The following is a 25,155-nucleotide window of genomic DNA, read 5'->3' on the forward strand; positions in this document are numbered from 1 at the left end:
AACCCAGATAGTGTGGTTGCTGACCTTGAGCCAGGCATCCTGGAGAGTGAAGTCAAGTGGGCCTTAGAAAGCATGGCTAACAGAAAGGCCAGTGGAGGCATTCCAGTCAAACTGTTAAAAATCTTAAAAGATGACACTGTTAAGGTACTACACTCAATATGCCAGCAAGTTTGGAAAACTCAGCAGTGGCTACAGGATTGGAAAAGATGAGTCTACATCCCAATCCCAAAAAAGGGCAGTGCCAAAGAACGCTCCAACTACCATACAATTCCACTCATTTCACATGCTAGCAAGGTTATTTTTTTTTAATAAATTTTTTTATTTTATACAAAGAAAATACACAAAAGAAGACATACATAACAAAAATACAAAAAAATACAAGTAATAGTGCTTATTATAAACTAAATTCTAATGTGCACCCCATACCCACGGGACTCTATTTACTATAATAATTTTTTTCTTACAGATTACCTCTCCAAAATTGTATTGAGTATTCTTTAGAGGCTTTCCCCCTTCCTTTCACTAACACAAATTCCACAAATTTACCCCAAATATCATAGAAATTGTTACATCTTATTTCCCCTCTTTTTATTTTAAGTTCCATAGTCAATTTATCATTTAATGCAATGTCCCATACTTCACAATACCAGTCTTCAATTTTAATATCCTTCTTGTCTTTCCAAAATCTAGCTATTAATATTCTAGCACCTGTCATAAAATTAGTGATTAATTCTTTCGAGTGATGGTCCAGATCTGTATTATCAAAAATTGACAATAAAGCAATTTTGGCATTAAAATCAATATCTTTACCAAATATATCACACATTTCCTTAAAAATCAATTCCCAAAATTTCTTAACCACTTTACATTCCCACCACATATGAAAATACGTACCAATTTCCTCATCACATTTCCAACATGCTTTGGAGTATGTTGGATTTATTATATTCAGTTTTACAGGAGTCAAATACCACATGCTAGCAAGGTTATACTCCTACAAGGTAGGCTTCAGCAGTATGTAGACCGAGAACTCCCAGAAGTACAAGCTGGATTTCGAAGGGGCAAAGGAACTAGAGACCAAATTGCTTACATGTGCTTGATTATGGAGAAAGCCAGGAAGTTCCAGAAAAACATCTACTCCTGCTTCATTGACTATGCAAAAGCCTTTGACTGTGTGGACCACAACAAACTGTGGCAAGTTCTTAAAGAAATGGGAGTGCCTGGTCACCTTATCTGTCTTCTGAGAAATGTATATCTGGGACAGGAAGGAACAGTTAGAACTGGATATGGAACAACTGATTGGTGCAAAATTGGGAAAGGAGTACGACAAGGCTGTATATTCTCTCCCTGCTTATTTAACTTATATGCAGAATTCATCATGTGAAAGGCAGGACTGGAGAATCCCAAACCGGAATTAAGATTGCCGGAAGAAATATCAACAACCTCAGATATGCAGATGATACCACTCTGATGGCAGAAAGTGAGGAGGAATTAAAGAACCTCTTAATGAGGGTGAAAGAGGAGAGCGCAAAAAAGGTCAGAAGCTCAACATAAAAAAACAAAACCCTAAGATCATGACCATTGGTCCCATCACCTCCTTTCATATCGAAGGGGAAGATATGGAGGCAGTGACAGATTTTACCTTCTTGAGCTCCATGATCACTGCAGATGGTGACAGCAGCCACGAAATTAAAAGATGCTTGCTTCTTGGGAGGAAAGCATTGACAAACCTGGACAGCATCTTGAAAAGCAGAGACATCACCTTGCCAGCTAAGGTCCACATAGTCAAACCTATGGTTTTTCCAGTAGTGATGTATGGAAGTGAGAGCTGGACCATAAAGAAGGCTGACCACTGAAAAATTGATGCTTTTGAATTGTGGTGCTGGAAGGAGACTCTTGAGAGTCCCTTGGACTGCAAAGAGAACAAACCTATCCATTTTGACAGAAATCAACCCTGCCTGCTCACTGGAAGGACAGATCCTGAAGCTGAGGCTCCAATACTTTGTCCATCTCATGAGAAGAGTAGACTCCCTGGAAAAGACCTGATGTTGGGAAAGTATGAAGGCAAGAGGAGAAGGGGACGACAGAGGATGAGATAGTTGGACAGTGTCATCCAAGCTACCAACATGAATTTGACCCAACTCTGGGAGGCAGTGAAAGACAGGGGGGCCTGGCTTGCTCTGGTCCATGGGGTCAGGAAGAGTCGGACACGACTTAACGACAAAACAACAACAAAGTGTTATGCATGTTCTTCTGTTGTCATAGGATTACTTTACTCGCACATTGTTGAGAGAGAATTTCACAGTACGTAGGAAGTTCACTCTGATTGAACTGCAAAGACATTTATGCAAGCACTTTCCTCATGCGTCTGGTCATTTTTTCAGATATTCTGCTGTGGCAAAGCCACTCAGTCTGATTCTGTTATGAGCAGGGGCATGATGAATGGGAAATGTGTGGCTTCTAGATGTTACATCATCATCCCTTATCATTAGGCATGCTGGTTAGAGCTGATGGGACCTGTAGTCCACTGTGTTGTAAGGTGCACATATTTATCACTACAATGTATATTAATAGCATGTATTTTTAACACAGGGTTGTGTTCATTTGGTTTTTTTCCCCCTGTGTTATCTTTTAAAATTACACATACAATCACAAGGAAAGCTGGCATGTGGCTTTAGCAGGCCTATGTCCTTCTCAGTGTACACCGTATTACTGCAACTCCAATTATGTAAGAGTCTATCCAGTAACAGCGATGGGATTTTTGGAATTAAAGATATTTTCACCCAGAATGCCTCAGGCTGAATTACGGGAGTAAAAGCCCTCAAACCAGGAGGAAGACGGAGCAGCCCTTTTACGTCCCTGATGTTCCCACTCCATTTCTGTAGAGTGGGAAGGAAAGCACCCAGCTGCCTCCACACACTTTATATGAAGGCAGCCTCTATCAGAACTCACCCTCCCATAAACCTTTAACAAGGCTCAAGGAATCCTTGTGACTCATACACTGCAGCTGGGTGCTTTTCTTCTTGCTTCACAGAAACAGTGCAGAAATGACACAGAGATAAGAAGGCTGCTCTACTGCCTGTTGGTTTGAGGGCATTTACTACTGTTATTTGACTCTGGAGGATTCTCATGAAATTATGGGAATAAAAATTTGTTAATTCTGAAAATTTCATTCCTATTCAATAGTCCAGCTCTGGTACTTCTGATAGTATGATGTTAATCTGGACAACCACATACAGTACGTCTAACATGAATTCTACAATGAAGAGGAGCTCCTGTGTCCTTCCTGTCAGATCAGTTTGTCAAAGAGTGACAGCCAGATTGCATAGTATATAAAGACATGCGTTTCTCCAGCACAGCATCTATTCCCAAGTTTTGGTTTAGTTTTGCAGTTGGAGCTTGGAGGGGGAATTGTGTAGTGAGTGGCAGTGGTAGCAAGCAGAACCATGGAGGTACCATCACTGCCAGCTTCACAAAGCCACATCTCAAAGCCTTTTGCCTCCTGCAGGGGTGTTTCTCAACGCAGCCTGAATAGGGGCCTGATTGCACCTCTTTCCTTGATTACAGAGCAAGATTTCCTGGGGATGCTGCCTCCTAAATGACAGTGGAGGTTGTCACTCTGTAATTATCACACTTTCAGCTGCACTGCGAACAGATTTTTCAGTTCCCTGGAACAAAAAAAAAAAGAAAAGAAAAGAAAAAGAAGACAGGTTACTGTAGGGCTTATCTTCCACCTGACCCTTTGGCATGGGCATGACTTCCTGTTCCAGATGGATTTGATGGCAGCTGCTTGACTCTCTCTTGCAGGCACAATGTGCCCTGTTGCCACCTCACTTCCATTTCATGACACTAATAATCATTCTGGCACTTCTCCAGGAGCCTGATGGCTGCTCTTCATTTGCATACATTTTGTAATCAAAAAACAAATGAACATGACCATAATATTTGCTTCTACTTGCCTCTTCCTTGATGAGTGCATATAAATTGCTTGTTGTTAGAATTCGCCAGTGGTAAACAGCCATCATGTTTGTTTGATTCTTGCCCTGTTGTTAGAAATTGGAAGATGTATGGGGGTTATGCTGCATTTTATCCTCTGGCTTGGGTTTCAACAGCTTGGACATCATTCTGTAGGTGGAAAATGTGCTTAAGAAACTTCATGGTAAAGCAGGGTTGTGCAATACATGGAGATAAAGAGAGACAACACCAAGAGAGCTATATGAGTGATAGCCCTCTTTTGATTTATGCTGCATTTTTTTGTTTTTGCTTTTATGCATTTGTTTGTTTTGACCTGCCAGTTAGGGACAATTCACATAATCCATCATGGTCCCTTCCAGATCTCTTAGATGACAAATTGCAAATGTTCTGACCATTAGCTGTGCTGGATCAGACTTCTGCAAGTTGAAGTCCAAAACATTTGGAGGGTTTCATGTAGGGGAAGGCCGACAAAACATCTTCCTTGGCTTTGCTCCCCAATCCTCATACAAAGTGGTTTCCTTCGCCACAGTGGGTATAAGAACAAGATGATGTATCTGACTGTTGTGTGATAGACCAGGTCAGTATAGGTCTGCAAATGAGAAATAAAAAGCTGAACCTTTGGAATAGTGAAATGGCTGCAGGGTTAATTTCCCCCCAGGGTCACGAAACAGCCACGTTAAGATGGTGTGCTAAATAACAGTGTAAGGAGAACAAGCTATAATGAGCCTTGGGCTTCTGTGTTTCTTTCCGTTCTCCAGTCTGGCCATGATTTTCCTCATTCTGCCACTAAGAAGAACAGTTGAGGTAGCAGCACAACACAAACTAGCAATAGAACGATGTGCTTTGATTCCTCCCTCATATGGTAAAAGTGATGTGTGTGTGTGTGTGTGAGTGAGTGAGTGAGTGAGTGAGTGAGAGAGAGAGAGAGAGAGAGAGAGAAGGACTCTCCTTCTGATTTCCATTAGCAACACCTTTATTGTGTTCAAACTTTAGAGACTGCAGTTAATCTTAACTGTAGCTTGAAAGAAGCCAATATCAGAGCATGAGTTAAAAAGATGGCATATTTCAATTTGCCATGGCTTACATTAGCCATAATTTAGGTTTAAAACAGCACCTAACCATTAATGGAGGTGGGAAGTAGACACTGCCAAACTCCTTCTGCAGCCCATATCCGAGACAAAAAGAAGGGAGACCATAGATTTGATGTTTTTTGTAGCTTATTCTCTGCATGCCAAACTATGGTCAATATCACCATGGATTATTGTTGAAGGAAGCCACAAAACAAGTATGTGAACAGCCCCAATTAAAACTCTTTTATTTTACTATGCATCCTCTAAAGAGCAAATTTATTGTGCACATTTGAGGCTGTTTTCCAATCATGTCTTAATTTGATGGTGATCCAGATGGTCACCAGAGAAACAAGATGAACTAATTAATGACTGCAGAGTGCTTGCAGGCTGCACAGTGCAGTGTAAGCACAGTTTGTTGTCATTAGTAATTGTTGTAAATATCAGAGAGGAGGGAGATCTGCACTCTTTCAGTCTTGACCTACAATTTATGATGATCAAATAGTACTTCTCCCAGAGCAAAAGCAGTATATATTATGTATTGGATCCTATGTATGCTGTGGTAACTGAAAACATAAATATGTTTGGGTTTCTAAAGTTGTTAAATGGAGAAGACAGTACAATTCTAGCATACTCTAACAATGGTTCCCAATCTTGAGTCCCCAGATTTTCTTGGACTAAAATGACCAGCAGCTTTTACTATTAGCTGTGCTGACCAGGATTTTGGAGAATTGTAGCCCAAGAACATCTGGGGACCCACAGTTGAGAATCAGTGCTCTAGTAACTCAGGAGCAAATAACCCCAAACAACTAGTTACTTGTAATTAATTCCATTTCCTTTTGAAAAATATAACTACATTGTGTTAGGCTTGTAAATTGCCCTCATTACTTTTGTGGAGTTTAACTTTCCATTACTTTTATATTTACTAGTATGTGGCCTTACTGTATGATGGAAGAAGGATGCCACATGGTTCAGGTGCTTGCTTGTGTTGTGCCTTGTGCTGCTGCCTGACACACACACACACACACACACACACACACACACACACACACACACACACACACACACACACACACACACACACACACACACACACACACACACACACACACACGTGTAACTGTAACTAATTTCTTTTCAAAAATAACTACCTTTTGAAGCCCTGATCTAATTTATTCCACAGGTGATACATATGTGATAGATATGAAGGGTGTTTACAGTATTAGTCTATTAGTAAAGTTCAACTGGATTAAGTCTTCCATTAGGATACCAGGGTTAAACTTTTTCTCCAACCTGGCCTATCTGTTATATTAGCAAAATATTGGGCGCAAGCATCCATCATGCTGTAAATGATGGCAGGTTTCAGGTGAATTTGTCAGAGGTGTGCTTACCAAATGTATCCCTGATGCCTGGTTGGCACTTGGAAATCTTTAATTGACCAAATAATAGGTTCCAGAGTATGGAAAGGAACTAATGCATTTTCCAAATTTATGGCAATGATCTTGACTTGCCCTGTGGATCCAGCTGTCTAAGAAAGTGGTTTCTAAACTCCTGAAGGAGTGATTGAAAATGGAATTAAATCAGGGATTGCGAGTGAGTTATTGAAATTTCAGAATTCATAGCACAGCAGGGACCTCGTGGATGAGAAAGAGGATGAACACACGATGAAAAATCCTTCAAGGAATCGATAGAAGACCTGCACACATCACCCCTGTTCCTGCTGCTCAGGGGCCATGGAGAAGGTGACTATGGACTCAGTTGTATTTCAGGATGTTTATTTCTGAACCAGTCTTTCAGCTTTCCCTCTTGCCTTTTAAGTTTGGCCTTCACTTGATGTTGGAAGGGGAGGCAATGGAATTTTCTGCCTTCTGCTGCTGTCCTGTGACAGCAACATTGGTCTAGAGTGGAGTTACTCTGTCCTCCCACAGTCCTTCATTGCAGACATGTTCCTCCACTCTTAAAGCTATTCATAGTTGACAATTGTTTGAGGCAATTTAGATACAATGGTAACTATGTATGGCAGAGTTGGACAGTGTAGTTATTACGTTCATTTTTTTTAATGGAATAAAAAAATGGCAGATAGTAGAATAACTGACAAGAAACTGAACTGGTTCTGCTTTCACTGTGGTTTGACTCTGAAATACTGTTGTTAAAAGGTACATGAAATAATCCATCGCATATAAAGCTATCTTGTTGGAAGGTGTTCAGAGTATAAATGTGGGTTATAAATTAATTATTATAAACAAGCCAGATCAGAGTACAGTAGATCACTTTTGTAAATACTTGCTCAAAAAATGATGTTTTAACACAATGAAAGGGCTGGAAGCTATAACAGTTTATTTGAATAAATAAATAAACAGTGGGTAACTATTTATATGATACAATGGACCCTTGACTTACAGACGGCTTCACTTACAGACTTTTTGAGTTACAGACTTCTCTGGCCGCAAAATTTAGGTTTGACTTGCAGACTAAGATTTGACTTACAGACCAGAAAAAAACCAAAATGGAACAGAAACAGCATGTTACAGGATTAATTGGTTTTCAATGCACTGTAGGTCAATGGAGACTTGACTTACAGACTTTTTGACTTGAGAACTTAAATTCTCAAGTCAAGACCCCACTGTATGATGAGAAAACAGAATATAACATATTAGGAAAAAAAAGAGACATAAATAAATAAAGAAGACAACAAAAAATATTGTTACACCTTAAAGACAAAGGGCTATATTTTAATGTGAGCTTTCACGGACAAGTCCTCTTCCTCAGACATGAGAATGGGACTACATGGCAAATATCTATACATGACCCTGAATCAGAGATTGTATCTGGGCACAGGTTGTTGACCTGGCAATGACATTTTAAACCCTTGCGGATATTCATTTCCCCTCTCAGGAAATATTGTTCTGTAAACAATTACAATCATGGGTGGCTAAATTAATCCCAGGCTACAGATAACAAGCAGGAGCAATATGGGAAGGAGTATCTCTAATCACCAATGGGCCTTTTGAGGTGGCACATATATATAGTAAGGACATAGCATATGAACTGTTGGGTGGTTCAATGGGCATATGGAAAATACTGAGAATTTCAGCAGATACAACACAATATTTTATATTTTACAATTAACTAAGAAACATTGGCTTATATTGAGTCCTTTGAGGTGGGTTTTAAGCATGTGTATATTTTATTTCAGCTCTCTCTCGCTCTCTCTTGATTCCTGTAATTTTTCTTTCATTCTTGTGCAAAGTATCCAGGTAAATTAAAGTGATGTGAAACAGGTTTCTGTATATTAACATTTCTGGTGTCCATGTGTGTGTGTGTGTGTGTGTGTGTGTGTGTGTGTGTGTGTGTGTGTGTGTGTGTGTGTGTGTGTGTGTGTGTGTGTGTGTGTTTTTGCAGAGAGATTGTTCTATATAGAGTGTAGACGGGCATTGTTGGCTAAATATATACCTTACCCATCTAGTGGTGAATCACTACTCTGAGTGGCCAACAACAATTAGAAACACATACCCACCCATCCAAACAAAAATCACACAAATACTAACAATCAATGAAAAAGAGAAAAAACGACATTTCTGTCCTGATCCAAGACAGCTTACATAATTCAAAAATAATTTTTAAAGCAAAACAATAGTAAGAACAAATACTAAAAAGAATCAAATATAAATAAAAAGTGGTAGCAGCAGCATCAAAATACATTCAACAGGGGAGGGAGGATATTCTTATATGCCTGTTTGAAAAGCTCAGATTTCACAGGCTTTCTGAAGGTTAGATGAGAGTTGGCCTGGAGTACAGTATGTCAACACCCAACACATTCCCCCGATGTTGAGGTAGTAATTTGTACCTGGTAAAATTTCAAAAAATGCAGAAATCCATCTGTGGCATTTACCCCTCGTGCCCCTTGCTTGACCGTCAAGCCTCAGAGCACACGAAGGCAAACAATCTCCTCTTTTACACTGCTGCCACCAGGTGATCACTAAATCACCATTACTTCAGGAAGATTCAAGTCCACACTTCAAGGTCTTTTAAATAGAACTTTTGTTTATTGGTTACAATTATTGATAGTGATTCATGGATGTCTTCTTTAAGTCAATTTATTATTAATAACAATCTTCTATCTGATAATACACTCCTAACTCTAATCACACCTCAGAATTCCCCAAACTCCACACTCTAACTACTCCTCTCTCACACACACTCCACTCTTATAGACTGCCTCTCCCTCTGCCTCTTATAGCATGTCTCTTGGCTCCGCCTCTTAGCAACATGAATATGCATGAACAATTACATAACAAAACATGAACCATTGATCTAATAAATGGGGAATGCTATAGACCTTCCCCCTTAAATATGTTTGTTTGGGAGGGGAAACACATTTTTCCTTCTAAACAAACAGGCACAATTACATAACTTACGTAACATTTCATAGTTTTATAGGTAACATCACATTCAATATAACAGTTACCATTCCTATTACTCTAAATAATTTAAGCAGTTACCATTTCTTATACTCTAAACATTTTAAACAATTACCATTCCTTATACTCTAAACAATTTACTAATATTCAGTAATATACTTCACCTTATCATTTACACTTTATTATTTTTTTCATTAACATTAGCAACCTTACAGAAATCACAATAAGGAAACTTTTATATAAATAAGTAAACTATGAATCATAGTTCATTTCAATTTACAGTGGTGCCTCGCTTAACGACAATTTGTTCCAGCGAAATTGCTGTAGAGTGAAAACGTTGTAAAGCGAAATAAAAAAGCCCATTGAAATGCATTGAAAATTGTTCAGATTGTTCCAATGGGCTGAAAAACTCACCGTACAGCGAAGATTCCTCCATAGGGGCAGCCATTTTTGGTGCCTGTAGAGCGAGGAATCCATCCAAAAACACAGCGCGGAGCCATTTTGAGCACCTGGTGGCCATTTTGAAAACCCGACAATCAGCTGTTTTGATCTTCATAATGCGAAGAATCGGTTCCCGAAGCATAAAACTGATCTTCGCAAAGCGGAAAAAAACCCATTTAAAACATTGTTTTGCGATCACAATTGCGATTGCAAAAACATCGTTGTGAAGCGGATTCGTCATTATACGGGGTAATCATTAAGCGGGGCACGACTGTATAATAAAAGTCCTGGTATCATTCTTCATGTCTCTGTCCATGGATATTCAATATTTCATCACATTCACAAATGTCTACCCCCCCCCCCCGTCATTTGGCTTCCGAGGCACGATCTGAGTCTCTTTTGTCCAAGTTTGACATACTCCTGCGGTCATCTGCTTGGCACCGCAACTCTCCAAGTCCATAGCTCGAAGCATCTATAAAGAGGGTGGGCTCAAGGTTGTAATCAGGTGCGCTGACGACTGGTCCGGTTATTACCACCTCCTTCAGCTGAACACACAACTGCTGGCACTCAGGAGTCCCTCTGTTGACCACTGGCTCCTTCCTCTGCAACCTTTTCCTTCGACTCGTGGTCATCGGCCACTCAGTTGTCCACAGGACGTCGTCTGCTGGTCGTTTTATAGTGACGTCAGCTTTAAGCCTGGCTCGGGGCTTCACCTTCTCAGCTAGGGAAAGGATAGGCAGTTCCCTCTCCTTCTCACTCACGTATTTGCCCACAGGTACTTTTATCATCATGTTTTCCCTATGTGGGGGACCACTATCAAGGGTCTCTTTAAGCTTCTCAAGCGAGGGTCTTTTAAGTGCAATCTTAAAAAGAGCCTTGTGGTGCAGTGGTTAAACTGCCGTACTGTAGCCAAAACTGTGCTCACCACCTGGGGTTCAATTCCAGGTAGCCAGCTCAAGGTTGACTCAGCCTTCTTCTGAGGTCGGTAAAATGAGTACCCAGCTCACTGGGGGGGGGGCAATGTGAAGCCTGCATAATTAATTTGTAAACCGCCCAGAGAGTGCTTGAAGTGCTATGGGGCGTTATATAAGCAGCACATTTTAAATGCACTGCATGTGTTCTATTCCTTCATTCAATGATATACTAGATAAGGGTTTGCTTTGCAAGGTTTTAATGTCTACTTGTTCCACCCCTGCCAAAAGCAATTTTCTCCCCTCTATTGTTCTCAGTTCTACTACTAGGTCCTCAGGACAGACTGTTCTTTCCTGGGCCTCATACAAGCTCTTTTCTTTTCCAGGAGCACTTCCCAAGCTTGGCTCTGCCATCTCTAAGGACTTTTCTTTATATAAAAGCTCCTTATCCAGGGTATTCAGGAGACAACAAAGTGGGTGTACTGGTGTCTGCTTCAAAGCAATCTACCCAAATAGTGTCCTCCTCCTGCTCCTGAGCCAAACTATTTTTGTTTGAGGTTTTCAAAAGCCTGAGATCAGCTTCAGCACCACTCTTAAGCTGGGTATCCAAGAAAACCTCTCCCTCCAGGCTCCCTTGTATTACAGTATCCAATTCTACTGCAGTAGGCGATTCCTGGCCTCCTGGTGAGTGTGTACGTGTAAAAACACTCTTAACATGCTCTATCAACTGCAACCCCCTCTCCATATATCCGGTCTTTATCAGTCACAGATTTCTGTGGATGTTCAGGGATCCATGTAGTACAATCTTTCATCTGTTCCTCAATACAGGAAGGAATATTAAGAGTTTTCATTAGCCATTTTGGTTACTTGATGGTTTATTTCTGAACTGGGGCATCCCCGGTTTGCTTCTAGGGTTTGGGAATCTATTTTACTCTCAGAGGCCTCCACAGTTCCCAGGCAGTATATTTTCTTGATCTGGCCATTATTCTCCACATTTTTAGGTTTATTTTTTGTACAATTGTATTGTCTCTTATCCTGAGGAGATCAGGTAAACCTTTCCTCAGAGTTCACTCGATTCTGAGGACTAGGCTGGGCCAATCTAGGCAAAGCACTACCCTGGCCCTCCCTTCTTGTTGTTTTGCTGAGGCAATCTTCACCAAAGGGCTGCTTATTGTTGTCCCAACGCTGCCTGCCAAAATCTACCTGAGACTGTACAGTGGTACATCGCAAGACGATTTTAATTCATTCTGCAAAAATCGTCATCTTGTGAAAAAATTGTCTTGCAAGGTTCCCTATGCATTGGTCTCAAAAAAAAAAAAAGTCTTGCGAAGCATAGGTCTAAAAAAAGTCTTGTGAAGCATTGGTCTAAAAAAAAGTATTGTGAAGCACGGTCATAGAAAAAAAGTCTTGCGAGGCACCATAGTGATCACAAAAACCAGTTGTCTTGTGAGTTTTTCATCCCATGAGGCAATCATCTAGCGAGGCACCACTGTACATCCATTTGAAACAACATCCGTTTAATTTCCAAATCTATTTGTCTTCTTTCCTGCTCAAGCGCCCTTTGAATGGCCTCTTGCTCAGCTTTTCCTCTCCTTTCTAAACTGCTGATTCTCTCTTTGTTCATGAATTCATTTATATTAAATTCCATTTGTAATCTCCATTTTTGAAAATCTAGGAGGCTTATAACACCTTTCCTCCTTGAGGCATCATCCCCCCGAGCTTCATATTGCTCAACTATTTCAAAACGGCTCCTCTTTTCATGAGGTAATCTTTGTGCCTCTTGAGGATCAGTTTTCTCCTGTTCCATTTGAATTAAGGGGTCCCAATTACCCTCCAATTCGTGAGGTAAAACCTCAGCCTCAGGACTCCCCCTTTTAGTACGTTTGGGTGACATTTTTACTTCTGGGATGATTAGTACAGAGTGTTTACTGATTTTAAAAGGACCTGTCTTTCTTCTATTACTTCCAGTCACTAAAATAATCCTATTTCAAACAAAGGCTTTCTCCTTTCTTCCCTCAGATCTGCTCTGACCCCTGGCTTCTGCCCTTCTCTCAAGTGCTCTCTAAACTATTAGAGAATTGAGCCTTAAGCTAGCCCACAGGGTCTTTCTTCAAATCATGAGGTAAAAATACAAGAATTTTCTTTCAGAGTCATTTCCTAACTTATACCCCCCCCCCCAGATCTGGGTTCAGAAGCCCGCACCATTAAGCTTTCCCCAAAAGCTCTAGTGAGGAAGCAAACTTCTTTGCCACAGACCTCTATCTAAAAGGTATCCTTGACTCAAGAAAATTCTTTTTAAAATCAGGCTTGACTGGATTTCTTCGAGTCCAAACTCAGGCTTCCTTCTTAGCTGCCCTGAGTAGACATTGTTTAGAGGGGTGAGGTAATAAGTCTAATAATAAAAAAATAAAAAGTATCCGACCGCTGCCACCAATTGTGGCGTTCACCCCTTGTGCCCCTTGCTTGACCGTCAAGCCTCGGAGCACACGAAGGCAAACAATCCCCTCTTTTACACTGCTGCCACCAGGTGATCACTAAATCATCATTGCTTCAGGAAGATTCAAGTCCACACTTCAAGGTCTTTTAAATAGAACTTTTGCTTATTGATTACAGTTATTGATAGTGATTCATGGATGTCTTCTTTAAGTCAATTTATTATTAACAACAATCTTCTATCTGATAATACACTCTTAACTCTAATCACACCTCAGAATTCCCCAAACTCCACACTCTAACTACTCCTCTCTCACACACACTCCACTCTTACTGATTGCCTCTGCCTCTGCCTCTTATAGCATCTCTCTTGGGCTCCGCCTCTCAGCAACATGAATATGCATGAACAATTACATAACAAAACATGAACCATTGACCTAATAAATGGGGAACATTACATCCTCTGTGGTGCTGGGTATGGAAATTGGAGTCATGAGTGGCAACCAAACACTTTTGTGGTCACTTGAACATGTAACTAATGGAGAGTTGAAATGTATGTGATGAATACATCATGCTTGCATTTACTGGCTACCTGTGCTGATGTTTTAAGTCCCTTTTAACCAACTGGCTTTAAAAGACTATCCTCCTTTAAAGGTTAAATTAAACATCAAGGAATTGAAGCTTTGATGTATGATCAGGTCAGCACTGGTGGCTTTTGTTTTGCTGTGCTTATTTGAATCAAAAAATGTTGCAGGGCAGAATGGCTTAGTCACTGTAGTAGGTGTTTGTTTTCTCTCTCTTTTAAAGATCAATAAATAACAACAGCAAAAAAGAGTTGAGTGTCTTGATGTATGGCAGTCTCCTCAAATATCACAAAGTAAGCAAGATTTAGTCAGTATATATAATGGAGGAACCTATCTCAAATAGGAGTGGGTATTTGAGGAATTTAAACTTGGCTGAATTCTTATTTGAACTTATCTGATCCTGAACTAATGTGAGCAATTGCGTATCATTTGCATGAAGAGAGTACTTGAAAAATTTCTCAATTAGTTACCTAGTCTCATGCTGATGTTCTTGCTGAGACTGAGCAATAAGATTTTCTAACTTTTTTCCCTGTCATTCCTTTGTGCATGAAAATCCCAAATTCTGAACATACCATGGAATCTGTCCCAGGAAAGGTACCATTTGGTGAAAGAATTGTAACAATTCTGTGCAGATTCAGATTTTATCAGGAAACCATGACCACATAATGTCAGAGAAATCTCAAAAGATGTCCCCCAAAATTTTTCAGGAAAATATATTGACTTGCTAAAGAAAGAAACACATTGTGTTCTCCTGAGAAGTTTGATTTACTACTTATATATTTATCTGCAGTATTTATTTGCAGGTAGAGAACACATGGGCTTGCCCAGTCTGGTATAGTGGATAGAGTGATAGACTAAGACTCACAAGACCTGGGTTTAAATACCTTCTTATTGATTATTGATGACAGAACCCAGCAACAGAGGGGCAGTTAGCACTAGGGGGAAAAAAGATATTACCAAAAGCAAGTCATATGCATAAGATCTAAATTGGAATAAAACTGTCAACAGAATAGGACAGGATTTAAGGCCAGCAAAACTAGGGATTGGATGTGCAGAGCTGGTTGTTGCTTCTTCAAGTAGCAGGAATTAGAGAATGAACCTGTGTTTAGAGCCTAGAATATTGTTTACTGGTATGTATTATTTATTAGACCTACTAAAGTCACCCAGGCAGCATGTCCTCTAGGCATGCTTGCTGGGATATTCTAGGATTAAATGGGCTAAATCTTTCTTTCTTTCTTTCTTTCTTTCTTTCTTTCTTTCTTTCTTTCTTTCTTTCTTTCTTTCTTTCTTTCTTTCTTTCTTTCTTTATTTATTTATTTATTTATTTATTTATTTATTTATTTATTTATGTAACAAATAAATATTATGCCTTTGTGTCACTAGTGGGACCTGAGACAGCTCACAATCATGGGAAAATGCATTTTAAAACCTGTAAACTACAATGCTAAAACACAGAATCAGATTATCATATTAAAACATAAACTATATAGAAAGTAATTTAAAAGCATATCAGAGTAAGAAAGCAAAAGTGCAGCACCCCCATCAGTGTAATCAAATTTCAGGGTCTGTGCTCATTATTTTTATCTGTCATCTCACATCTTGAATACCTACCTATGTACATAAGGCTCCTTTTCAAGAGCTAAATTTAAAACAATGACATCCTTAGCTCTAACTGGGATCTCTGATTTCTGATTAAGGAATGCTCCCCTTCCCTTTAATTGTGACTGGGATAGGGGCAATTCAAGGAACTAGCAAGGAGTTTGCGTGTTTCCATCAGAAATGACTGGCAGTTAGTCTTGAAGTAGTTGTCGTTTGCTGAGGTTGTGAGGTGAACTCACTATACATATTTTGGAGGTATTTTGTTACTGATTGAGAGCTGAGTCCTGGCGCTGCATTTTTTTTCTTAAAACCTTGGAGTAATCCCTCCTCCAGAGTAAGACTAGCTTGTGGTGAAGATAAAGTTGAGATAGTTTGACTTTTCCCTAGTTGGCATCTCTAGTTGATTAGATCAGAGCTTGCTTTTGCCCCTTGTGTTCTAAACTTGTATACTAGAAAACCTGGATGAATGAAATGAGCTTTGCCTTTCAAATTAATGATTGGTTTCTCATCCTTGAAATGAAGTATTCTGGCAAACGAATTAATGGACTTGTTCCAAGAGCCAGATGGTCTACATGGGTCACAACTAGGGTTGCCATACTCTACTTCTCCAAACCCAGGAAGCCTTATTTGCATATTATACAAATTATTATTAGGCAGCCTTATTTGCCTATTATGCAAATTTGCATGTATGCACATTAATATGCTTTTCCCCCCATATTATGCCAATTAAATACATGCTTTGTTTTTCTATCAGTATGTTTCATTCTTGGCATCATTTAAATACTGCAGTGTCTTCTGATCAGAAGCAGCCAGTATAGTATAACGATTACTATGGGACTTAAATCAGGGAGACCCAAGTTTAGTCGCAAAGCTTACTTTTGTATTCCTAGGAACCTTACAATTTTTATAGGGGGAGGGACAGTATAAAATGGGGAGCGGAAAACAATGTAAAGTAGCTATCTAAATTGCTGCTGCATATAAATAAGGGAAAAAAAATACCTTTTGCTACACACACAGGAATCTGGTGGTATTCACAGGAAATGTCTATCATTTTTGCCATCAGTTTTCATTGCTTGAATGTTAGTATTCTCACATCTCGAGTAAGATGTTCAGTTGTCCTTTCTTGATGGATATTACTTGGAAGTTCAGTTTTTAGCTTCCTTTTCTTTAAAAATGTTAAAAACTAAAATACATATTTAAACATTGAAGGCATGCCTTTCTAAATGTAAGATTTCTGCAATTGATTAAGAGTTTCTTTTCTTTTCTTTCTTTTCCTTCCTTCCTCCCTTAAAATCAGAGGTACATGACCAAGTCCACGGACATATTAAATTCCAACTGTATGTTGGTCTGCATGAGGAGCCTCATGGCCAGGCTGTGGCACAGTGCTCAAACTGCAGTACTGTAGTCAAAGACTGCTCATGAGTTTCAAGCCTGCTAGGCTATGGTAGCTGGTTTGAGGTTGACTGAGCCTTCCATCCTTCTGAGGTTGGTAAACTGAGTATCCAGCTTGCTGGGGATGAGGTGGGAGGGAGATCAATGTGTAGCCTGCATAATTGAATTGTAAACCACTTAAGTGCTATGGGGCAGTATATAAAGAACACACTTTGCTTTGGTCTGTGCAACAGTCTGAATAATTTGGAGGATGATTTGCTTCAAAATATAGACTGAACAAAAATTTAGAACATTGTAGGAGTTAACAATGTCCATCATGTGCTTTCATTGTGCCAGTGGATAAGGAAATGTGAAACAACACTTTCAACAGGAGAAATGATGATATTTTTTCTGAGACAAAAAAAGAAATAAATGCTGTTTTTATTTACATTTGCATATATAATAGTTGAGATGGCCAACTTCTGACCCAAGGAAGGGCTTTGTGCTTGTAGGTTATGAAGGAAATGGTCAGCTAGCTCTGACTCTCCTTTCACACTTCTGCAACTGTGAGAGCCCAAAGTTACATCAATTCACTTTCTCCCTTACCTCATAGGTGAGTGCAGGATGATTTCTGAGGACCCTAATGATTGCTTGTATATTTAATGAAATATTTGACTACTATCAAGTCTTTGAGCCTCCTAATTCCAATGAGCTTTGATATATTAGAAAGACTTGGCCTGTGCATGTTTAAAGATATAAGTGAAATGAAATCGAAAAAGAAATTGTATTTTCTCTACCATCTTGTGGGAGATAATATGCTAAACTTTGCTTTTTTATGTGAATATTTAAGTAGTCCCCAACTTAGTTTTTTGACATTGTTGAAATCTGATGAACATTTTGAGGCATTTGTGACATGTAGGAGTGAAAGGAAGGAAGTGTACCTCTTCACTATATTTATTTTGCAAGTCTGTATTTATCTGTACTTTGTCACCCCTAAGAACTGCCTGTTCTACTGAATAGCTAAAATGAAGGAAGGAAGGAAGGGAATTGTAAGAAATAAAGAAGATGGTTAAATTGGCAATTTGAGAAATAAACTATGGTTCCTGTCACAGTGAAACATCAATAGCTATTCAGCTATTGTTCTATAATTCTATGCCCATCCTCACTTTTTTTAAAAAAAGTAGGGAAAACTGTTGCTTCAGTAACAAATTCATGTTTATTCCAAAAATGAAGTCAGGTAATTGTGCATTCTCTCAAGGTGGAATAGAGCAGCTTGGTCTCTAATTTTATTCTAAGAATTAGTGTCAAGAATATATTGCTTTACTCAGTTTCTGAAGATGTCACCTCTCCTCAGTTTTTGGTAAATTTCCATCTGAAAGGTAACTCCTTGTTGTTTAAATCAACATTAGGCAAAGTGGTGAGACCTACATTTTCAAACAGATTTGATGATCCTAGGCTCACAAATGTAATTCACTACAGCAGTGTCAAGTATCCTCCAGTTACTAGCTTGTACCTAAAAACAGAATATCAGTTTATTAAAAAAAAAAAACAACCTGCAAAAACGTATATAAATATTTTACCTATTAAAATCTTGCTGTTATTGTCTCTGGATCCTCTTGCTTCCTCTATCTTAAATCAGTCCAGTGGATGACCACACCAAATATAGGACTGCATGGTGAAAAAGGATGATGACATTAAAGTATGATGTAGCTGATCATCTGTTATCTGCTTTATGATATCACTGAGGGCAGGAGAGGGCAACAAGTAAAATGAGGAGAGCAGTGTGAGTAACTCTGTACTAGACCAAAATATGATGTGTGCTATCAGGACTGTCAAAAATGTAGGCAAAAATTAGATTTGTTTTCACTTACTACATAGAATGAAACATCAACCTGTCACCTTAGGATAGCATCCTGCCCTTAGTCTAATTTCAAAAGCCCTCTATAAGTCATCAGTTCACATCTCTGCCATACGTGTCCTACCCTTTCCTGGCAGCATGCTGATTAAGAGGACGTTTTGGGGGAGAGAAAGATGGAGGGGGCAATGTTGAGGGGGAGAGAGATGGGTATATATGACAGAGGAAAAGGGTGGCAGGAAGGTGGGGAAAGAGAGAGAAAACAAATGGACCCACCAGTGTTGGCTCCATTCCTGCCTTGAATGGTGCTCCTGATGGATAGTGTATAAGGCAGACCTGGGCAAAGTACAGCCCGAGGGGCACATATGGCCTGTGAGCCACTCCTGTCCGGCCCACTGGTTGGTGCTCCAGTCCAGTGTTCAAGCACTTGTTCAAGCCCAAGACAGACTGGATTTCTCTCACTGAACAAGTTGAACATCAAAACCATTTATAGCTTTTTGTCTAAAGTTGATCAGTTGCTTATCTTTTATTTTTAGGTAAAGTTGGTTCAGCCCCCAAACACAGTTCAGATTTTTCATGTGGCCCCCTATAGAAATTAATTGCCCGCCCCTGGTGTAAGGAATGGAGCCTTCAACAGAATAAAGTTTACTCTCCCCACTATAGAAGGATACATGAAAACCTCTCTTAATTATCTTTGAGGAAAATCTTTAAATATAAATCTTTTTAGTCAAAGTATTTTAACACACACTCCCAAGTATAAGGTGCTTTGTGATATTTATTTCATTGCTCTTATTTACATCTTGAAAATAATGCATTAATAAATAGAAGCCAACACAGATTTGTCAAGAACTCCTGCCAGGCTATTCATGTCACATTTTTTTGATTGGTAGATGATGGGAATGCCTTAGACATAATATATCTTGACTTCAGCAAAGCTTTTGACAAAATACCCCATGATACTCTGATTAGCAAGCTAAGTAGGTGTGGGCTGGATAGAATAACTACCAGGCGGATACACAGTTGGTTACAGAATTGTACAGTACTTGGAGAGTGTGTATCAATGGCTCCTTCTCAGACTGGGAGGAAATAACAAGTGGGGTACTACAAAGCTCAGTCTTGGGACCAAGGCTCTTCAGTATTTTTATTAATGACTTGGATCAGGGTGGTAGTGCAAAGACTATCAAATCTAGGGATTGACACAGAATTTGGTGAGATGGCTAATGCCTGGAAGCCGGGGGGGGGGGAATCAAAAATGTCTTGATAGGCTCAGACATTGGGGAGAAAACAACATAATGGAATTTAACAGTGCAAAGTTGTACACCTAAGGACAAAAAAACCCCCAAGCAATCTGTTACAAAATGGGAGGTACTTGGCTCAGTAATAGTACAAGTGAGAAGCATATGAGCCAATAGGGTGATTCAGCTTCAACTAAAAGACAAATGCTATTTAAGGCTGCATCAACAGAAATTTAGTCTCCATGTGAAGAACTACTGTAGTTCCCTTCTATTCAGCACTGGTTAGGGCCTCATATTGTGTACCATGTCCAATTATTTAAGAACGATGGCAACAAACTGGAGCAAGTTCAGAGGAGGGTGACAAGGATGATAAGGGGATCGGAAACTAAGCCCGATGACTGAAAAAACTAGGTATGTTTAGTCTTGAGTGGAGAGATATAATGGCACTTTTTAAATACTTGAAAGGTTGCCATACAGAGGAGGGGCAGGATCTGTTCTCAATCATCCTAGGGTGCAGGGCACATGATAATGGGCTCAAGTTACAGAAAGCCAGATTTTAGTTGGATATCAGAAAGAACTTCCTAACTGTTAGAGCAGTATGGCAATGGAACAAATTGCCTCAGGAGGTGGAAATACTTTGATCTGGATTCCTGGTTGAGCAGAGAGTTGGACTCAATGGCCTTATAGGCCCCTTCCAACTCCATTATTCTATGATTCATCAATATAACGAGTCAGGTCATTTCCACCCCACCCCCCAATTTATGGCTAAGATATACTGATAGTTGTCTCTATCCACCACATTGTGAGTTATTTATATTCCTAAAACCCTCTGGTGATCCTATATTAAAGCTGAGACAGTTAATTCATATTGCTTGTGACTAAGTTGAGGCAGTTGCCATCTGGACCATACTGAATTGAACTCTGGTTTTTAAGAATTGCATCCCAAAATAATTCCTTCTCTCTCACCTCCATTTAACCATTTTTAAAATGTGTGTTCTACATGTCCAGATTTATTGTATGACAGTCTTATACTTAGGTCATATAGCTCTTTTCTAGTTTCTCTTCTGTCTTCCTCTTAAGTTGCCACATCTATTCTAGATGCCAGCTAGACAACTCTAAATTTGGCAGAAAATGAGAAACTGCAACAAGTAAAGTTCCTGCCTGCCTGTGTTTTTTCCTATTTTAGGGAATATTATTGTTTCTAAAACTACTTTGCTTTTTTTTATCAGAAAAAAACAGAATAGTTATTCCACTATAATACATTTCTTAGTCTTAAAGAGCCTACCATGTTTTTGTTTTCATTTTTCTTGTTGCTGAAGCAGACTAAAAAGCTATCTGTCTGAAAACGGGGCAGAGACACAGAAGCATTACATCTGGTTTAATCCTCGTTCTTTGAGTTTAAGAATGATCTGAAAAGCTAAGTCAAACCCAACATCAGGAAGTTCTTGCTTATGAATAGAGATATGCAGTTGAGTATGGAGCCATTAGCAGTACATGATTTCAAATGCCCTATTTTGAACAATGCACAAGGAATTTTGTTGCCAATCTTTGCACAACATTTTCAAAAGAAAGAACCTTGTTGGTATCTCATACTAGTAATGCCTCTTATACTTTGTGAATGTGGAGTGTGATATTCATATTTATGTAAGACAGTTATCATTTTTGTAGTTTGAAGTATGAATAGATTTTGTACCTCCCTTGGCATCAGGTTTCCATGTCTGTGTTTTGCTGCCTCCAGGCTAGCTGTTGGATCTTGAGCATCACTTCTGGCTCACTTGTTCTCTGTTGCTGAAGTAAGGCAAGGATGTTCTTCCATTGTGATGTTTCTCATTATGTCTTGGCCTTGGCCTCTGATGCAGAGAAAGGAGGCTGATCTAAAGGAAGAGGAGGAGGGTGATGACAGAATGATGAGACAAGAAGGCAAAACTGTCGGATCAATCCCAGCTGGTGGCAGAAAGAGTCTCTTGGTTGTGACTGGTGAGGATGGCTTTCGCGTGCCAGCCAATGAGGAGGGGCTTAGAGACACACACACACAAAAACAAGTCCTGTACTCTCATAGCAACTTCCATGAGGACTGGAAATGTATCCATTGACTTCATTCAGGGCTGGAGTGCATAACTGGAGTACAAGAGATACTGTTGGAAACATTGGAAAAATATAAATATAGAGGTTGGAGACATTTTTTTTCTGAATGCCAACTCACAGAAGCTCCAGCTAGTGTGGGTAGTGGCCATTACTGGTTGAGAGATTCTGAAAGGCATCAGAATCTGGCATATAAAGAAATGTATACAGTAGTCATGAACAACTTTGGTGGGTCCAGAGGCTGATTTCCAATGGCAGCTGCATGGATTGGGAATGTAAATCACAACTTATTTTGTACTCAGAAATGAGAACAAAAGATTAAAATATGTCTGTTCTGGCTGAATGAGTTTATGAGAGTTTTCATGACTTTTTGAATTCCTGATTATATATTTTTTTGTAAAAATGAAGCCGCACACTTTTTTGTGAAAACAATTTTCTGTGCAATACTACTTCTGTGCTACATAGAAAAAAGTTTTATATGCAAAACACATTTAATGATAAATAGATTTTATTAATAAGCCACAGTTTTTTTTCCTGATGCTCCTATAAAAAAAAGAAAAAATGGCCTGTCTTTTTTCTTGTACAGAAACAAAACAAAAACGAAACAAAGCAACTAACCTCACAGTAGTCAGTTTTTTTTTTTTCTGGACAGAATATCTTGATGTGTTGGGAACATGCTATTTTGTTAAAGATAGAAAAATCTGTGCATATACTCCTGTGTCTTCAGCACACACCACCTAAAATGGAGAGAAAATGCAGAAATTGAAGCTGGAAATGACTGAAAATCCTTGAAAAACAGATGCTTTGTAGTAGTAAATGGTGGGTGACTATGGCCTATTTAAAAGGTGAATCATCATAGCTGCATATCTGCCAGAAAAGGAGGGAGAAGGGGAATACAATGGGCCCCAGACAAGCAACCTTTGGGACAGGATGTGGACCCAGGGCTTCACTATGCCCACCCTGGGGTATAGTAGATACCTGGAAGTCTACAGTTCAATGCAGCAAAACAGCTTTTTTAGAAGAACGGTTTTGGAGTTTGTTTTTGTGTGTATTTGATTCTCTGGTATCCTTTTCTCGGATATTAAAGCATCTGTGTGGCTTCTTCTTCTTACTCTGATTTCCATTGCTCTGCCTACATCCAAGTCCCAATTGAGAGAGTGAGTGCATGTCAGGAGCTGAGCAGCCCATCTTTTGCTTTAGTTTAGTTACGAAGGAGTCTTAATCCCTTTTTATTTTGATACAGGAAGCCACGCAATAGCAGAACATGAGGATGTTTGTTTTAATAATTCATAGCCTGCTCCCAAGCATTCTGTCAATGGAGCTTTCACCACTGAAATGTTGGGAAGATTGGAGCATTTATTTATTTGCTAGAGAAAAGTGTCCTGAACTACATATCATGGCCTCCAGGTTGGCAACCTGGTCTACAGAGAGGCATGAAGTGTAGCTGACAACATTGGTCCTTGATACCACCTGCACAATATTATTCCAGTGTTAATCTTTCATGGCAGTCCGCACATTGTGTTCTCTTGAATGGAAAAACTATCTGGTATTCTCTGGATGGTTGCCTGTAGTCTCCTGAACCTTTGGCCATTAACCAAGCTGACTAGGGCTTATGGCAACTGCAATCTAACACAGCTAACACACCAAGTTTCCTACCTCTCCTCTAGAAATCTACCATTAGCCATTTCCCTGCGCATTTGGTGCTTGGCCCTAGAATATTGTTACACTAATCCTGCTTCTCTAACTGGTGAGAAATTCTAGGCACCTAGTACCATATTTTTCCTTGTATACGACCTTCCAATGTATACGACCCCATCATTGTGTCCCTTGCTGGAGGCGGAGGAGCAGTCAGTGGACAGCCGTGAGGAGCAGATCAGTGTGGCTACTCCACTTCCACCTCCAGCTCGGCCGCCTCTCGCTGCTGCCCATTGACTGATGCCACCGCCACCAGATCACCTCTACCAGCACCACTTGCAGGCTCCCTTCGGGCAGGGGACAAGGCAGCGATGTGAACTGGAGGTGAGCCCTGGCAGTCACACTGGAGGAGGTGATCAGACAGCAATGGCAGCAGTCAATGGGCAGGCGCGAGAGGCGGCCAAGCATGGCTGCCCCTTTGCCTCCGCCTCCTTCCATGTACAAAATGACCCTCAATTTTTCCTCTAATGATTTTAGAAAAAAGTGTCATTTTATACATGGAAAATATGGTATTTTTCAGATGTGACTTTATTTGGCAGGAGGTCTCTGAAGGCTTATATCATAACATTAGCATTTAGTATTTACAGATACATGCACTGAGCATAGGTGAAGGTACAGCTTAAACACTCTGGCAAAAGGCCCCTACATGGGGTCTCTAGGGAAACAGCACAATGACACACTCGTAATTTATGGAGTCCAGAAAAAGCTATCTACCTCTCTGTTTTTAAAACTGCACAAAGTCCTTCTTTGTGCTTTACACAAACTCCTTACTGTATACTCCCTCAATTTCTTATATTTCTTCCCATTCAAAACATTCTCAAAAATATTCCTGTACTGAGATGTAATTAGCTAACTGTTTAGCTCCCATGGCAACATATTCCTTATTCTTGCCAAATAAAGGGATATGCCAAGACCAAGGTTTCCTCCAAGGTGCGTGACTGTGTGAGTGTGTGCAACTCTCCCCCCCTCCACTCAGCTTTCCTCCTCCGTGCACCCACAGTGATAATTTCCAACCGCATTCATTCTGGTCACAACTGCACCCTGTTGGGGGAGGGCAGAGTTGTGTTTGCAGGGGAGGGATTAGAGGGAATGTTGGCCAGGATAGTTCTGTCCAGAAAATTTGCCCAATTTGAAAAAATCCTTCTGGCCCATTAGGTAGTTCCTCTGGACCATGTCAACAGCTTTCCAAGCTAAGAACAATATCAAATGAACACAGTAGTTTATGCCTTGAAATTAGTGCCAATGAATTTATGGCTTTCCTTTATATATATATATATTTGTGTAGACTTAGACTCTTGTCATGTAGGTGGTCCCTTAATCCCTCTATATTTCCTGTGGGAGGGGCAGGTTGCTTCTGATGTCAATGAATGAAGCACTGGAGCTGAATGTGCAAAGGTATCTTTAGATCACTGTAAAGGTTTCTGCATGTTATTGGGCATAATTATCTCTTTGACCAAACTTCTCTCACAGTGGGGTTCCGAGAATA

General features: G+C 39.8%; 1 protein-coding gene and 1 long non-coding RNA gene across 3 annotated transcripts in view; both read left to right on the forward strand.

Moving 5' to 3' along the window:
* LOC144589155 (uncharacterized) lies at positions 1–23,787 on the forward strand. The gene is made up of 2 exons (XR_013545076.1): positions 1–294; positions 986–23,787. It is a non-coding gene; the product is annotated as an uncharacterized LOC144589155 (long non-coding RNA).
* The window catches only part of NRXN3 (neurexin 3), a 1,709,419-nt gene that overhangs the window by 274,673 nt on the left and 1,409,591 nt on the right, over positions 1–25,155 (forward strand). The gene's annotated exons all lie outside the window — the stretch shown is intronic.

The sequence above is a fragment of the Pogona vitticeps genome, chromosome 1 (genome assembly GCF_051106095.1).
Source record: "Pogona vitticeps strain Pit_001003342236 chromosome 1, PviZW2.1, whole genome shotgun sequence".
NCBI lineage: Eukaryota > Metazoa > Chordata > Lepidosauria > Squamata > Agamidae > Pogona > Pogona vitticeps.